This window comes from Engystomops pustulosus, chromosome 1 (genome assembly GCF_040894005.1).
Source record: "Engystomops pustulosus chromosome 1, aEngPut4.maternal, whole genome shotgun sequence".
NCBI classification, from domain to species: Eukaryota; Metazoa; Chordata; class Amphibia; order Anura; family Leptodactylidae; genus Engystomops; species Engystomops pustulosus.
The window spans coordinates 235,135,578-235,153,877 of record NC_092411.1 but is presented as its reverse complement, the minus strand read 5'-3'; the positions used below and the strand labels follow the sequence as shown (position 1 = coordinate 235,153,877).

General features: G+C 42.4%; 1 long non-coding RNA gene across 1 annotated transcript; it reads right to left on the bottom strand.

Moving 5' to 3' along the window:
- Positions 1-9,492: 9,492 nt before the first annotated feature.
- Positions 9,493-17,680, bottom strand: LOC140106076 (uncharacterized). The gene is made up of 3 exons (XR_011850706.1): positions 17,572-17,680; positions 14,121-14,158; positions 9,493-9,549 (listed from the first exon to the last, which is right to left on the bottom strand). It is a non-coding gene; the product is annotated as an uncharacterized lncRNA (long non-coding RNA).
- Between the last annotated feature and the right edge of the window lie 620 nt (positions 17,681-18,300).

The following is an 18,300-nucleotide window of genomic DNA, read 5'->3' as shown; positions in this document are numbered from 1 at the left end:
CCCTTACATAATGACCAGGAATATTACTGCTGACTCCTGGGCAGTTGCTCATTGTAAACTCCTGTGAGTGAGCTCACGTGACACACTCATCAGAGAGTGGAGGGAAGTCCTTTTGGAGCACGGGACGGCCATCTTTTTCCATTGGTGGACATTTGGATTAAAAGGTTAAAAACATTATAAAAATAACAATCCACCAACATTTAACACATTAATAAGGTGTATATAAACTTGAAGCATAAATAATAGAGGCTGTAAATATATATAATATATTTTTTTAACTTATATGGCCGTACAACCCCTTAATCGGTAGATCGACAGATTCCAGTGCTTATTCAGACTTAAACTGTGGACTGACTGCAGGGATTATGCTAGACTGTAGACTGACTGCAGCTTGTATACTAGACTGTGAGTAGCATGATTATAACAGTTACATAAGATTATGGACTGATGGACGGCAACATTTACATATGTGAATTTACACATTTTACATAAACATTTACAAGACAACATTTACAGTCGGTGGACTGACTGACCTGTATATGTTAGACTGTGGACTGAGTGAAATGTTTATGTTAGACTGTGGACTGAGTGAAATGTTTATGTTAGACTGTGGACTGAGTGAAATGTTTATGTTAGACTGTGGACTGAGTGAAATGTTTATGTTAGACTGTGGACTGAGTGAAATGTTTATGCTAGACTGCGGACTGAGTGAAATGTTTATGTTAGACTGTGGACTGAGTGAAATGTTTATGCTAGACTGTGGACTGAGTGAAATGTTTATGTTAGACTGTGGACTGAGTGAAATGTTTATGCTAGACTGCGGACTGCAGATTTTACACCAGACTGTGAGTTAACTGACTGTGGTAGTTACAGAATTTACACTGAACTGTGGACTGACAAGTGTTTATGTGGGACTGTGGACTGACTGACATGTTTCTGGGAGACAGTGGACTGACAAATGTTTCTGCTAAACTGTGGACTAACTGAAGTGTTAGTCCACACTAGACTGTGGACTGACTGATGTGTTTATACAAGACTGTGGACTGACTAAAATTTTAATGCTAGACTGTGGTTTGACCACTAACCACTAGTGTTGACATACAAACTGCAGCATTTACACTATAGACTCTAGTGTGTACTAAAGATTGTTTACTAACGATATCAATGAGTTATCAATGGGAAATATAATCAATATCAGATTGTTAGGGGTCTACTGCCTGACACCCCCATTATCAGATGCGCCCAGCAGACAATGAAAACAATGAAATAGAAAGCAGGCAGTTCCATTCAATGTGAAATTATCAGGAGAGCGAAAGAGAACATTGTCTGCGAGTCCCTGTATTTGATGAGGAACTGTCAAGTAACTTGACTTGGTATCAATTCTGCAGCATCTTTACTTTTATGCTGTGACATTTTTTTGTTATTCCTCTGGGAAATGTATGAATAAGGCCTAGCATACCTAGAGACTTTGTAACTCAACAAGTTCTTTCTTACTATGGAGTTACAGCTCGTATACTGAATTGCATGAGAGCTTGTAGACTGTAGTTCAGTAACATGTCTTTATGTATCCCGAGCTTCTCTCAGAACTGAGTATTACTAGCCTAATGTCAATCCTAGGGTCATCACAGTTATGATTGGACATTGCCAGACCATGTAGTGCTCAAACTGAGGATAAGGGAAATGGTAACAGCCAGTTGTCAATAAAGATATGCATTGCTAGGAGGAATAACAGGAATATGTAATATAATTATGTTAATCACAAGTATATAGGTAGATGTTAGGAGGGCAGACAGATTGAGAACAAGAGACAGATACTATTCTAAATTTTAACACCTTAGAGGGATCCTGTCACTAGAACACTATTTTTAGGTCTTCCCACGTCCCCACAGTCAATACCAAGCATATCCAAAAACAGTTTTCATCAGATTTCTGGCTTATTTCTTTCAAACAATAGGTTTTATAAAACTTTACCTGGCTCCCTGCCTAGTTGTCACCTGGAAGTGGTTATCATTGCTTAAAGTAAGTGCCTCCCTCCACAAACAGCTCATCCTCCTCGATTTTGAATTAAAAAACCCCTCCCACCTCCCTCCACTACATTGCTTCATGTCTCCGCTTCCCTGCTACTCTTGCAACAGATTGTGGATATGCGTAGATAGGAGTGGAGAATTCCTGGTGGTTTCCACTATCTGAGCATGCGCCAGGTTCAGCACAGGGTTGGTAGACATTGAGGCAGATGCAGGTACGCAAACTCCTTAGCAAATTGTGTAGCTGCCGCAACCCTGTGCTCAACAGCTTTTTGTTCGATCTCCGGTGAATCTTCAGCAGCTACTTCCCGGCACGACATATGTTAGACCAGCTCTCTGGAAGAGGATTCTGTCTTGGGGACATTCTTCACGTGTGGCTGGGCATCCAAGGGTGCAAAGTTCCGTGGACCTCATGTCCCGGTACTACTGGTGGCCAGACCTGGTCAAAGACTTCAGGATTTTGTGGGTCCTGCTCCTCCCGTGCCCGTAACAAAGCCTCTCGTCTGTAAGCGGCTTGACTGTTACTTCCGTTGCCGATACCCAGTTACCCGTGGTCTCATGTGGCAATGGACTTGCCTGTCTCCTCTGGCAATACTGTCATCTGGGTGGTGATGGACCGGTTTCCCAAGATGTCCCATTTTGTTCCCCTTCCAGGTCTTCTCCTTGGCTTGCCAGTTTGTTCTTTAAACATATCTTCAGAATGCATGAACTTCCGCTGCACATTGTGTCCGACCAAGGGGTCCAGTTTGTGTCCAAGTTCTGGCATTCCTTGTGTAACCAGCTGCAAGTTAAACTTGACTTTTCTTCTGCCTACCACCCTCAGTCGAATGGCCAAGTAGAAAGGGTGAACCAGACTTTGGCTGTTACCTCCGCCACTTTATTTCAGCCCGTCAAGATAACTGGGCTGACCTGCTACCATGGGCTGAGTTTTCCTACAATTCCCTGGACTGTGGGTCTGCTGGCGCAGCTCCGTTCTTTCTGGTCTACGGATGAATCCCTCATCATCCTCTCTGATGTCCCTGCGGTAGAGGATCTGGTGCAGGACCTCAAATCAATTTGGGATCAGACCCACCACTCTCTTCTCCGAGCCACAGACCGCACCAAGATACAGGCTGATAATAAATGTCGAGCTCCTCCTGTCTTCTTTGGGTGACAAAGTGGGGTTTTCCTCCAGATATGTCCGGCTGATGATACCCAGCAACGAGCTTGGTTCCCGGTTTCTTGGTCCCTTTGGGGCTGAACAAGCACATCAATCCAGTGGCCTACAAGCTCTGCCTTCCTCCATCAATGCGCATCCCGAACTCCTTCCATGTCTCCCTCCTAAAGCCAGTTGTCTTGAACCGCTTCTCTCAGCAATCTCCTCCTCCTGCTCCTGAGGCTGACTCTCCTGATGTCTATGAAGTTAGGGGGATCCTGGACATGAAGACCGTGAGGGGTAAGCGGTTCTTCCTTGTAAACTGGAAGGGGTTCGGGCCTGGGGAGAGATCCTGTGAGCCCAAAGAGAATATTTTGGATCTCTCCTCCAGAAGTTTCTTTGGACCACGAAAAGGGGGAGACCAAGGGGGGGGGGACTGTCACTGGGGCCCCCACGTGCCACCCTTGCCCCTCTCCGGGGCAGCGCGGCTCCCCCCAACCCTCACTTACCTTCCCACGCTGACCTTTTCCGGGTTTCCATAAATTACGGCGGCTCCCTTCATTCCCCGCCGGTATTTGAGCCAACAACCTTAGAGAAAGCTCCCCTGCATGATTTCTTTGTTTCTGTTCTCCAGCGTTCCAGTTCCTGTGTTCCTGTGCTCCAGCGTTCTTGTTCCATGTTCCTGCTCCCGTGTTCCTGCTGTGTGTTTCAGTGTTCCTTCCTGCATTGTTCTCCCGCTGTCTCCCAGGTTTGGACTGTATTCTGCACTTGTACCTTGGCTGCCACCGCGTCTAGTCACACCTGTGGAGCGACCTGGTGGCACCCGGCCGCAGCAACACAGGTGCCACTTAGACTCTGATCCCAGGTGTCGTCTAGTACCACCTACCGCGGTGGTCCAGAGAGTTCACTGACCCAGAACCCTGACACTGAGGCTCTGTTGCCAAGGGGCCTACTGAAACCTGAAGCCGACCCTGATCCTCAGAGCAGACTTGTAAAATTGGAGACCCCCAGAGCAGATGTTTAGTATTGGAGTTCTCAGAGCAGACATAAAATACTTGCAGGAATACCCTTGATGAAGCCTTCAGGGGTTAAACACATGTGGGGAATTGGTAGCACTCTTGTTCTGAATTTACCATCTTTATTCCACACTCTGTTTGATTTGCGTACTTTGTTTTTGTATATGCCTTATTTATTTATTGTTTATGCCTTATGTTTACTGCTGAGTGCTACATTTATCTCTGCAGTTTTGAGTCATACGGAGGTGTTTCCCTTTCGTGTACATTTTTACATTTATGGTAATAAATACTTACCGTACATGTGCTGTATTATCATGTTGTGTATGTATTTTTAGAAGGTTTTTATTTGGGTTCATAAAAATGCACATGATTTATCATATTAATGTGACTATGTGACTTTCTCTGGAGACCTCAGCGCAGATGTGTAAATTCTACTGGAGACCCCAGAGCAGATGTGTGTAATACTGTAGACCTCATATGTAAAAAGGCTGTTAAGGTTGCACGGTGAGCGCTCACGGGCTGAGCTCTCTCCATACAGGGCTGGTGTTCACTGCATATTGTAGCAAACAGCTTTTTTACCATTTTGTAACATATAATATATTTTATAAAAAGGTTATAAAGTTACCAAAATGGTAGCTATGAAAACTTCAGCTCATCCTGTGACAAAGGCAACTTACACAGCTCTATACACCGAAGATGGTTTTAATTTTTTAAAATATGTAAACGCAACAAAACCTACCATATATACTTGAGCATAAGCTGACCTGAGTATAAGCTGACCTGAGTATAAGATGAGTGTAAGCGTTCATTGGTCTACGTGGGCAGCAGGGTTTAGGCCACAACCTGCGTCCCCACAGGTTACACAGCCCTGTTATAGAAGAAAAGTACATGAGCAGATTGTACATAGTGTCATGTCTGTAGACAGTATGCTATAGAAGAAAAAGATGTGAGTAGATTGTACAGGCAACATGTTACAGAGAAGGAGGATCTGAGATAATTGCACATTGAATATTATCTACAGGCAGTATGTCATTGAAGAAAAGGAGCTGAGAAGATTTACTAACCCGGTCCGGAGGAGATCCTGAAAGTGCATTGTCCGACGACAATGCAATGTGCTGCGATTCAAGAAGATTGTGTGCCCGATATCCTGCTGTGTTGCTCCCCCGCTCAGGTCCGCCGGAGTTCACTATCTTCCTCTCGGTGCATGTAAGTGCATGGCTCGCAACACAATTTTTAAGTTAAATCCTGCGGTTTGTCTGATTCCGTTGTATTGTCCGACGCCCCCCCCCCCATTTGTGTTGCAAGTTAGCAACTGCGACTAAATCTGATCGCGTGCGACACAAACGCCTACTAAATACCTGTCCCATCAGCGCGATTCCCGAAAACGTTGCAAAACCCTTAGTAAAAAAGCCCCAAGGTCCTATCTGCAGGAACCATTTTATAGAGCAGGTAGAGCAAAGCAGAATGTACAAAGTGTCCCAGATATATTATACTGGCAACTGTGCTAGTTTTCTGCCTAACTCTTGGATGGAAAGAACGTGTAATCCACTTGCACATATATTTGTAAAGTGTCTGCTTGTGTCATGTCTAAACTTTAGTAAAAATGTGCACCTGAAGGGCGGAGGTAATGCTTAGTCAGAGTTATTTATAGCGACTCCACAGAATTCTGTTGCATGCTGTACATTAAAGCTGCACCAAAAACAGGTGCACGCTTCCCGAGCAGTGCAGGGTGCACCAGTATTCCATAATCTGGTGCATCCTAAATATTCGTGAGTCACATTACATTAAGGCAGTTTGCCTCACTTTTAATATTTCTGGACCAGTGTCCTAACATTTTGCATGTTATGGAAAAGGAGGAGCTTAGATTCATATTGTATATAGATTGGCAAAAAAAGTATTTTATGAATTTAAATCTCTCCGCTTTCTATGTATTCAACTTTCTGGGATTATACTGTCAGTAATAGACAGCCTTCCCTGGATCAGCGTACATAGAAATAGCAGACAATGATAGTGTAACCTCAGTGACTTCTCAGCCAATAAGTGATGAACATACAAAGAAAACAATCAGTGTTATGTGCAGATAAATAAATCACAAATGTGAAATTTGCAATAAATAATTTGTGTATTTTGGTTCTTTGCTTTAGAATGTTCTTTATCACAATTCCACAAGAGGGCACCATTGATAAAGGAAATAAAACTCCATGCAGCTTTCTCCACCTGTTTCTTGAAGACCAGTCAAGTTTTTTCCTTAACATTTGAAAAATGTTCCTCAATGTTCCAAGCTGTTAAACTACATCTGTTTATCACCAGTGATCTTTGTTTTCATCTGCAGCTACATCGTGTCCATGGCACTAAACAGAAACATTCTCACTGACACCCACATATTCATGGGCATTTGGGATTAATTGGAATTTTAGACATTGCAGTCGGGTTGTCTTATGCAACTCAGGTTTTTATTCAACAACCCCCTTTATTTGTGTGTGGTTGCACAAATGAAAGGTTTATTGCTCACATTTTTTAAATTTTATAAATATTTATGATCTATGATTGAAAACAATAACATCAATATTTTCATGTCAATAGCATCTGCAGAATAAATAGATAAATAAATAAAATAAGACAAAATAAATATATAAATAGGAGAATCTACGACATGCCGAGCTCTCCTTCACAATTATCTTGAATAACAAACGGGGTAATAGTATAACTGGTGAACAAAATTAAACTCAACCATTCTATATGGTTCATATAGAACCATATAGGATATGGAAGAAATAATAATCCTTTTATAACACCTAGCCCAATCTTCCCTTGAAATTATCCCTATCAAAGCAGACCATGTCTGGGTTGAGGGATGCAAAACACTTATTTGTGTTTATAGTGAACTTACTTTTTTCTCTAACTGTATTATAAACATGGTGAATGTGAAGAAACCTCAGAAAACATGAATCAAACCTCCGGAATTGAGCAACAAGCTCATCATAATCACATAACCATGTATCATTAAAAGGAACCTGGCATGAGAAACTGGCTTTACAAAAAAGTCAAGGAGATGGAGGAAGTTCTGATCTGACACCACCCACCGCTGATTGGACGGTGTCAAAGAAGATTAGCATATATACACGCCCCCACCCCTGCTGAAGCACCTCCTCTCTGACGGTTCAGTACATTGAATAGTCGGAGAATGGGGGCTCATATCTCGATAATGGTGGGGGCTAGGAATAAAATTCTAAGTGCCCGTGAATCAGTGAGCAAGCCCCTACATTCTGGTATGTTAAAGTTAATAAGTTTGGGGTGGTGAAAGGTCCTCTTTAACCTAATTCCAGGACCAGAGTCAGGAGACTCAAACCCAGAGCTGCAACTTCCACAGTTTGCATCTACTACCAGGCTGGTGTACTTTTCCTGAGGACCCTCTCCATGACCACTCCAGTAATCAGAATCTGCTGTGAGACTGTTTTGGCCCATTGCCTGCTGTTGTTCAATAAAGAACCGTGAGTTATTTTGCACAACGTTGCCTCCGTCTGATCCCTGGATACAGCTGTTACCACCACGGGCTCCACTACCCAGGGACTTATCTTACAGACACTCAGGGGTTGCCCCAGGGAGAACCAGTACATCAGCCTCTCCCTCCATATTTCTTGCGCACACCACCTGCTGGAGACCTGCAAGGCTGTAGGACAGCCCTCCGGTCCCCATACCAAGCACTAGGCCACAATCACAAGCCACTCCAGTGTTTTGGGCCTTGGCTGCCTCCAGGCCCCAAGAAAAGGCTAGGCCCCGGTGGGGGATATTAACTTAAAAGTCTACCTGGGAATCCACACCAGACATACTGATAACAGACATAGAAGCTGGGGGAGAAGAATCATTTTTACAATATTCTATCTGATCTGGAAAAATGTAGCCACCTCACTATCTTCAGTCTAATCCTGGCTATAAGTTGAATTATATTCAGTTCAACAAATCTCAAAGGATCAGCTGAAACTCTTATCCCCAAATACTTAAAGGATTTTCTCTTTATAACCATAACCCTAGTCTCAGTGGTCTAATTAGGAGAAGCAGGGCCCTATAGCAGGTTTCTGTACACAAACAGTTCTTCACTTATATGCACATTTATATACTTTTATATACTCTCATGTGCACATCACATATATGTTATATGCATATTATACTGTACAATTTACAGCATAATATGCAAATAATGGAGCACAGACTCTATTCTTTAGTGTGTCAGGTCAAATGATCAGGCCCACTGACAATGTGGGCCCCATAGCAGCTGCTATGGCTGCTACCACTGTAGTTACGACCCTGCCTAGTTTCTACATCCTCTCCTTCCCCGACCAAAGAAAGCAGTATTGTTTTACCACAATTGATCCTCAATCCTGAAAAAAATCCAAAATCTTGTATGACCCAGTCAGTGCTTAATCCATCTAGATAACACGGACCCTCTTCAGAGCCCTCCAATGCAGCAGAGAAAAGTAGGCCAGGGACCTGCTCTACCAAGCTTCATAGGATCAAACCTGGTTGGGCTCCGCCAACAGTGGCGTCTCACAAGCACACCTTAATGTCAAGCACGCCAACGGATCTCTGCTGCCATCTGCCACTGCTCAATAGCTTTGTGGTCCTCCACTAGGATCAGCGGGCACCTTAGAGCATGACCTCTGTATATGCAGGGGATAGGACACCTGGATAGCTTCCGTCATCTATACCCCCACACACCGTAGTAGGAGGAACAGTTCATTGGTGAGTTCATGGAGGTGGGAGTGGGACTTGGAACCAATTTTCTTACATTGTAGGTCCAGTATGTTACACCTACATATTACAGATCATAGTTTAACCCTTTAGTTAGTAAGTCTCTGAGTGCTTTGCATTGACTATTTGTAACTAATTATTATCTTTGCAAGGAGGAAAGAACGACCCGGCACTCCAACGTCTTAGGTAAAAAAAAATTTATTTTATTCAGTCCATATAAAATACTGGCGATAATACACTTGCAAACAGGACCAAAAATGACTTAATATCTTATGACTTATTATCAGTCTTTATAGGAATATCTTTATTCATTTATCTTTATCACTTTCTTCTTCTTTTGATAACTCCTATCATCCTATAGAGGGAGCTCACCACCCACTGATTTATGACCGCATATACATTCCTACTCAGCAAGGTCCCACTGAAAGGGTGCTAGATGTAAAACGTTATACCAATTGATCATGTTAAACAATGATAGCAGGGAATCTGTAGTTCTGACAACTTTGAGGAATTCTGAACCTGTTTACAAGAGATAAAATTAAATACGGTAAACTATATTTACTCAGGATGTTTGTTTTACAGTACCTGTGAAGTGGATGAGATTTTTGGTATTCTCCTCCATACACTGTAAATAGAAAAAAAAATGGACATTACATAAAGATGCAGTGCAGCTTTCTTTTTTTAAAGTGCTTATTTATGCCACTTTTTGGACCAAAAAAACCAAACAAATGAAAACAAGACCCATATGACTGCCGGCGGGGGACTGGTGTTTAATGAATTCCCCTATATGTGTGGTTACCAATAGGGGATGAATATTAAAGGACATTCCCTGATGGTAGATGATTTATACTTGTCTCCCCATCCCTTGATCCTTTGCAGTAATGTGATTTTAGTATAAATAGGAATGGCTGCATTTAGAAGAAATAATATATATATTTTTTAAAACTAATCAAATGAGCCTGAGCCGGAAACCAGACGATAGTCAGATCCAAAAGCTCAATTGCTATGGCAGATTATAAGGGGAAGAGTGGACATCCCTGTCTGGTTCCTGCCCCATAGGAAAGGTCCCACAAGCATCCAAGTTCCTCCTCTCCCTGGCCCTTGGTTCACAGTACAACAGCTGGAGAATGCTCTATAATTGGGGCCAAAATTTAACGTAAAAAAAACAGCGGCCATATGTTCTCAATTTATTCAAATACTATATGTATTCAGGGAGAGGACAAACAAATAACCAGATCCTTCCTCCACTGTCATTATGCTCTGAGATAGCTGCTGTATTTTAATATTGATGCCCTTCCCGGCATAAAGCCGGTTTAGGTGGAGTGCACAAGAGATACAATCATAGAAGAAACGTGTTTACAGCACTTCCCTTAAAAGATTGAATTCTTTATTTGAAAGAATACCAGGTAGGTAGGTAGGTATTGAGCCTATGTGGTTGGATCGTTTCATAGCATTACATACTTGTAACATGGTTAAACATTTAAAACACCAACTAACCGTCTAATAGGGTGTCTAAAGTAATAGGGTCAGTAGTACATGCTGATCAATCAGGCTTTATGCCATCTAAATCGACAGCCCAGAATTTGAGGCGCCTTATGCTGAATCTACAGATAGACCCTGATAACTCTGTGGGAAGAGCTATACTGTCATTAGATGCTGCCAAAGCATTTGACAGTGTTGAATAGGAATATCTTTGGGCTGTCCTAAGAAGAATGGGGTTTGGTCCTGTATTTATTAGATGGGTACGGTTATTGTACTTGGTGCCGGTAGCATGTATTAGGGTAAATGGAGTAATTTCAGATAACTTCTACCTCGAGAGAGGAACTAGAGAGGGGTGTCCGTTGTCGCCACTCTTGTTTGCACTGGCGATTGAGCCCCTAGCCTGCATGGTCCGTAAAAGTGAGGAGCTGTCGGGATTTCAGTATGGGGCAAAGGAAGACCGTAGAGCGTTGTACGCGGACGACATATTACTGTTCCTGACGGAAGCGGACTATACCTTGCCAGTGGTGCTAGATATGATTGTGCGCTTTGGGAGATATTCTGGACTGATGATGAACTGGACTAAGTCTGCTCTTATGAAGATTGACCAGGTGACTTTGCCGGCCCTTTCTGTGGGGGACATTCCTATAGTAACGGAGTTTAGGTATCTAGGTATCCGGATTACCGGGAAGGTAGAGGATTATATAGAGTTAAATTTGCAACCATTATTAGGGATTTTTAAAAATAAGATATTAGTTTGGAATAGGTTACCCTTATCAGCCCTTGGTAGAACTAACCTAATTAAAATGATTCTAATGCCACAGTTGCTTTATATTTTGCACAATGCCCCGGTGTGGATTCCCAAATACTGGTTCCGCCGATTTCACAATTTGTTTCGGGATTTGGTGTGGAAGAAGGGGGTTCCACGCATCAGATTAGAAAAACTGCAGCTCCCCAAACACCAGGGTGGTCTGGAACTGCCAAACGCATGGGTGTATTACTTAGCGGCCCAGTGCCAGCATATGAGAAGAAAGGGTGACTGACTGCCCGAAAACGCGGATACACTTGGGAGGTGACAAGGGCCCGTTAGCTGCTCTGGAAGCAAAGAGGTTTCAGGGGATGGCTAGGGCTAGAGCGACGTTGGGGTTGCTGCAAAAGGTGTGGAAAATATATAAAGATTTGCTGGGAGTAGAACACTATACTAAATACACGCCTCTGTGGGACAACCCCGTCTTAGGGGAAGTGTTTATGCTGGAGGATATGCAAAGGTGGGGTAGCAAAGGGGTGTGTTATTTATATCAGCTGTACTCTGACGGGGTATTGAAGTCTTTCCAGCAATTAAAAGATGAGTTTGAATTGCTGCAGTCTTGGTTCTTTCAATACTTGAGGTTGAGACATGCTCTACAGACACAAGCACAGTCTGGTTCATTGGAAATGAGCTCTATGGGAGTGTTGGAAGGCGTAGTCAAAACTCAAGGGACTAGAGGGGTGATTTCCTTGGTATATGGGTTCCTTCTCTCCAAAGTATTGGGAGATCCTATGGCCAAGACTAAAAGGAGGTGGGAGGAGAAAGTTGGGGAACTGTCGGAGGAAGAGTAGGCGGAGGCGACGGGTTCTCCTAGTGTCTTATCCATGAATGTTGCACAAAGGAGGTCTGAGTTGTTTTTACTGCACAGGGTATATAGGACACCATATGTCCTATGGAAAATGGGACTGAGGGAGGATGCACGGTGTCCCAGGTGTCAAGAAGAGAGGGCAGACGGATGGCATATGTTTTGGTCGTGTGCAGCATTAGAGAGCCTGTGGAAGGAGGCAGAGGATTTAATGGATCGGATATATAACATAAGGCTTCCTCATGATCCTAAGGTTGGTTTACTGAGCTATATGGATGGACAACAGGGGACTCAGAATGAACGCTTGGCTGTGGCAAAGTTTCTATACCAAGTCAGGAAAAGCATTGCTAGGCACTGGTTAGATGTGGATCCTCCAGGGTTGGGAGAGGTGATAACTATGACAAACAAAACTGTATGGATGGAAATGAAGGTCTACCAGAAAAGAGGCAATCTCAAAAAATTTGAGAAACAGTGGCTTGACTGGGTGGAGTTTCCAGGATTGGCAACTGAGGAATTGCGGAGAGGTTGGTCCAGATTAAATTTGGGGAGTATACTGGGGCAGTAAGAGTTATCCTAATATATTGGGGGCTACATTGGATGCGTGATGACTGGCTGGATTAAGGGAGGGGGGCAGACCAGGGAGATTTTGGGTGGGGGATATGGGGATTGTTATATATGTTTTATATTGAATATATATTTGTATTGTTGTACATTGACTAATGGCAATTTTTGTATTGTGCATATTCATGCTATAAGTGAAAGTTTCTGATTTAAAAAAAAAAAACACCAGCTAACCAATCCTGCTCTGGGGTTTTGTACTCACGTGGTACACCACAAATGATAAACACGCACCATTAGGGAGACCCCTCATGTAACAAAATATTATAACAGTTGTAAAAATAAAAATCTACTCAAATATATAGTGATACAAATATCCTTATTCAGAGATATCAAGCTAAAAGAAAGCTTCGGAGACAAACATTGTTATATATGCAACATCCCCGACCGGGGCCTAGCCTTTTCTTGGGGCCTGGAGGCAGCCGGAGGCCCAGAATACCGGAGTGGCTGGCAGTTGCAGCCTAGGCACGCTGATGTCCTACAGCCTGGTATGTATAGAGGGAGAGGCTGATGTACTGGATCTCCATGGGGCAACCACTTAATGTCTGTAATATATGTCCCTGGGTGATGGATGGGGAGCCCTTGGTGGAACAGCCTTATCCAGGGAACAGACGGAGGCAACATTGTGCAAAATAACTCACGGTTCTTTATTGGAACAACTGCAGACAAGGGCCTAAACGATTTTGGTAACAGATTCCGGATTACTGGAGTGGTCATGGAAAGTGCCCTCAGGAATGGTTCACCAGCCTGGTAGTAGATGCAGGCTGGGATGGAGCTGTGTCCAATCTGTGGATGCAGCAGCTATGAGTCTTCAGACTCTGGTCCTGGGATAAGCTAAGTGTCAGTGCTGATGGTGCACAGACACTGTCTCTCTCTTCACTCTGTGACAGGATGTGCTCTATATTGAGAGCTGAGGCCTAAGAGGCCTGTGATAAGAGCATGTACTCCAAGATCTCTCTGGAAAGAGAACTGACCTAAGACCTTTGTGGTAAGACATTGCCCCTCCCTGTCCAGGGGTTTTTTATTACCCTGGTCAGGTGGTGGCTCACTCTCCAATCACACTCCAATGTACATGGTGCAATACAATTGGTAGACAGAATCACATCCACTTAACCCTTGCCTGTTCAGGCAGAATCTACAGCTGCTGATTACCTAATAACCCGGTGTTAGAACTTGCTAGAAGGTTCATCACCCTTCAGACATCTCCTAACCTGGAGAGGGCTCTGTTCGCAACTACTCCTCTGTCCAAGTATTGGCAGGGGTGTTGCATATACATAGTTGTTAATACAAGTCATTTTCAGTCTATAAGTTGGCTTAAGTAATAGTAGTTAACAAAACCCCAGCAACGCAGCATTAAGTCATACACTAGATTACAGATAAAGGGAAAGAATGCTAAGTAGCTCTCAGAACAGATTCACATAATAGATGTACAAATACAGTTAATGTTGTTCCCATTACGTTGCACAAAAAAATACAAGGGTTTTACCTCTATTTGTAGATCCTATTGCGCTCTTCTATCATGCCCTAAAAACAAGACAGACAGGAGGTGCATGAGCAAGGAAAACATTTTCATGTCTTGCGCTTTCCAATCATCTACTAACCCCAAAGAAAACAGATGGGATCATATGTGTTAATAAGGTGGTATAAAAATATTATTGTAAGGAAAGGATGGATAATATATAATTTTTGTAAAGCCCCTTTAAAGCGACATTCCAGGAAGAAGCATAATTCATATACAAATGGACCCTTAAAATATAAGCTAATACGTAATTAGTAGAGATGAGCGAGCACTAAAATGCTCGGGTGCTCGTTATTCGGTACGAACTTTTCCCGATGCTCGAGTGCTCGTACCGAATAACGAGCCCCATTAAAATCAATGGGAGACCCGAGCATTTTTTCACTAACACAACACATTAAAAGAACAGTAAATAATAACACATTCCACATGTTTCCAGATGTTTTTATTGTAAGAATACATTAAAAAAACACTATTCTTCACTTTACAGGTGTTCGCGCGTGTCTCCCGCTAAGTTCGGAGATGTGCGTCGAACATCTGGAATGTGAAGAATAGTGTTATTTCAATGTGTTCTGCAATTAAATGGTCCTGTGTTCACTGTTTTCACTGTTTTAACTGTTTTTATTCTATTCTTCACTTTGCAGATGTTAGCACAAGTCTTCCGATAATGTCGGAGATGTGCGCGCACATCAACAATGTGAAGAATAGTGTTATTTGAATGTGTTCTGCACTTAAATGCTCTTGTTTTCACAGTTTACACTGTTTTTATTCTATTCTTCACTTTGCAGATGTTCGCGCATGTCTCCCGCTAAGTTTGGAGATACGCGCTAACATCAGCAATGTGAAGAATAGAATAAAAACAGTGAAAACACGAGCATTTAAGTGCAGATTGCAGAACACATTCAAATAACACTATTCTTTACATTGCTGATGTTCGGCGCACATCTCCGAACTTAGCGGGAGACACGCGCGAACACCTGTAAAGTGAAGAATAGTGTTTTATTAATGTATTCTTACAATTAAAACATCTGGAAACATGTGTTATGTGTTGAAGAACAGTGTAAACACTGTTCTTCTGTGTCTTTTATTAATTTAATGCTCGAACTCGAGCCGGCGAGATACTCGTCCGAGTAACGAGCCGGTCCGAGTATGCTAATACTCGACCGAGCAGTATACTCGGACGAGTATACTCGCTCATCTCTAGTAATTAGTTGTTATTTCAAATTTTGCTCCCCTTAGCAGAAAAATGCTGTGGATGTTACACTGTAATGAAGAATTAAAATGTTACTGGCCCTTTAATCAGTCTGTTGATTTCCTCCGCGCTGAGCAGACACAGGACAGAACATGGCTTCTGGTCACATGTCCACATCACATGTCCTGCATATGCCTGTGGCAGGACATGTGATCATCACTACGTTTGGCTGTAGTTGGTTGATTGCAGGGCATCCAGTATGGCCAGTGTTGTGGTGAGACATCATCCCAGTACAATAATGTGCAGTGATAGCAGTTACACATCATTACTATGGTAACAGAGCAAGACAATTGGGCACATTTACTAAGGGTCAGCAGATCGCATTTCCGTTGGGATTCCCGACTATTTCCGTTTTGCACCACATTTACCAGGGGTTTTTGGCGCACATGATCGGATTTTGGTGCAATCATGCCGACTTTCATGCGACACAAATCAGGGGACGTGGCCGTCAGAAAACCCGACTGATTCGTACTAAGCGCGGGATTTAAAATTCAAAATGTGTCGCAAGACATGCACTCACATACATCGGGAAGGAGAAGGTGAACTCCGGCCGACCTCAGCGGGGAAGCGACACATGCAGGATCTTGGGCGCACGATCTTGTTGAATCGCGGCAGACTTGATCCTCGTCTGAAAACGCACCTGAGAGATTGTGCAGGGACTCGGTAAGTAAATGTGCCCCAATCTGTTACATCATCACTGGGAGCACAGCGTGAGAGACAGGAGGAATTACTGAGAATTAAAGGATCATGGGATTTCCAGCGGCGGTCATCTTGGTGATAACTCTGTGTACTTTAGAAAGCTCCTTAACATTTTGTGAATGTTAAACAATTTCAGCTCCATTTTGTGACTAATGACAATGTCCCCACGCAAACACAGAGAGAATATACATACTCTTTGCAGATGTTGATCCTGGCACTTGAACCCGGGTCCCCAGCGCTGCAAGGCTGTAATGCTAACAACTAAGCCACTGCTGTCAAATATACTTCAAAACCCCATTCTAGAGGTCTTGTGTTTTACCCACTTATAACTCCAATACCACTTAATAGAGAAGTCAATAAATGATGTTATTTCACACTTAAGAGAACGAAAATCTTCCACAAAAATCTGTAAAATATATGGAAAAAGAAAACAGAGGGAAAAAAATCTACATTACACTGTGATTAAAAGTCCTTCAACAAAAGTACTGCCTGCCTTGTGTATTTCAGGAGATGACACATTCACACAAATGCCAGAGGAATATGAAGCAGCGTGTTTCCATGTTACAGCACATTGCATTCAGCGAGTAGAATGTCTGCTCAGACGTCACAGTTGTCACGGCCAGGTTTGTACAATTGTGAAACATTCATGATGGGATTGAAAAAAGCAGATAGAATGAGTGTAGTGACGTCTGTTCAACACCACTCAGACAACTGAAGACATGTTGCAAGGTTAAAAATGCTATTTGCTTTTGGTTAAAATAATAACCATAAATCTTTATCTAGCGACATCATATTGTGCAGCGCTTTACAAATCATGGGGGACGTACAATTAAAAAAAAAGACATTACAGAGTGATAACATCTCCATATAAAACAATAGGAATGAAAGCCCTGCTCATAAGAGCTTACAGTCTATGAGACGTATCCGATTTTACTTCATATGTAATTGACATTAAAAACTATTAAAATGGGGCTGAGAGGGACAAAGAAATCACCCCCTTGAGAGTATGGGCAACAATTTTTTGGGGACATTATAACATTTTTTAAGTACGGTAAATGCAATGCAAATAAAATGCAGTAAAAAAAATATCTTTTTTGTATAGGCGTTGTGGATTAAATTTACTAATCTTGCTTTTTTTTTAGGCAGACTGCTTTGTGTGTGCCATTTTTTTCAATACAGGCAGTATAACCCTGGGTTAAGTTCAAGATAGGTTCTAAGATTCCTCTGCTATTCTTATATAAAAATGAAATACTATATACTACAAAATATCAGGAAAAAGTATTTCAATATTTTAGACATGGTCATAAATATGATTTGGCATGATTTGTGGGCAATTAGAAAAAGTGAGTGTATGGAACATGCTGATGACTAAGAGCTTGATAAAGATAAAGCTCTATAACCTACAGCCAGGGGACTTTATACCCAAGTATATCGCTTATACCCGAGTATATAAAAAAAAGTAGTACTTACCCTCTGGCGCTCCCTGCAGGTCCTCTTCTTTTTACTTCTCCTGGCTTCTACTTCTCGCTGCTCCCGGCATCTTCCTAGCAGTGCGGGCAGAGGTACGTCTGTGACCTCCTGTTGAGATGTGGGGTCTTCTGGCCGTTAAAAAAAAATAAATCTTTACTCAGGCTTCAGGTCCAAAGAAAAGGCTTGCATTTATTTGCACAAAAATAAAATGTACAGAACAAAAATGCTGATAATTCAGGGGATAGATTGCAGCTACCTTGGAACAAGCAGCTCCCCTGTGGTCAGATCAGACACTCTGACCTAGAGACAATCCATGTACACACAGGTGTCATTAAATACCCAACTATTTCCCTTGAGTTTTAAAGGGATACACCCCTGGGTTGCACCTTTAACAACAAACATCACACAAAGATATATTTCTTACTTAATATACATAATGCCACAATACAATATAATACACAATATAAAAATAAAAGGGGAGTTTACAATATACACAAAGTAACCAAAGTTAGAAATGCAAACATAAACCACATGGCTTCAGCTCAGCATCACCTGGCAGTAATCAGATGCAGCTATATAACCCCAGCTCACCCTCTGCTCAGGTTTTGCACACACACAGGTAAGATCAGGTAATGCTGAGTGGTGGCTGCTGAACTGGTTTGTCTGGTGAAACAATAGTGGACAGAGACAAAGGTTTGCTGGCCAGCAGGAGGAGAAAAAGAAGAAAAG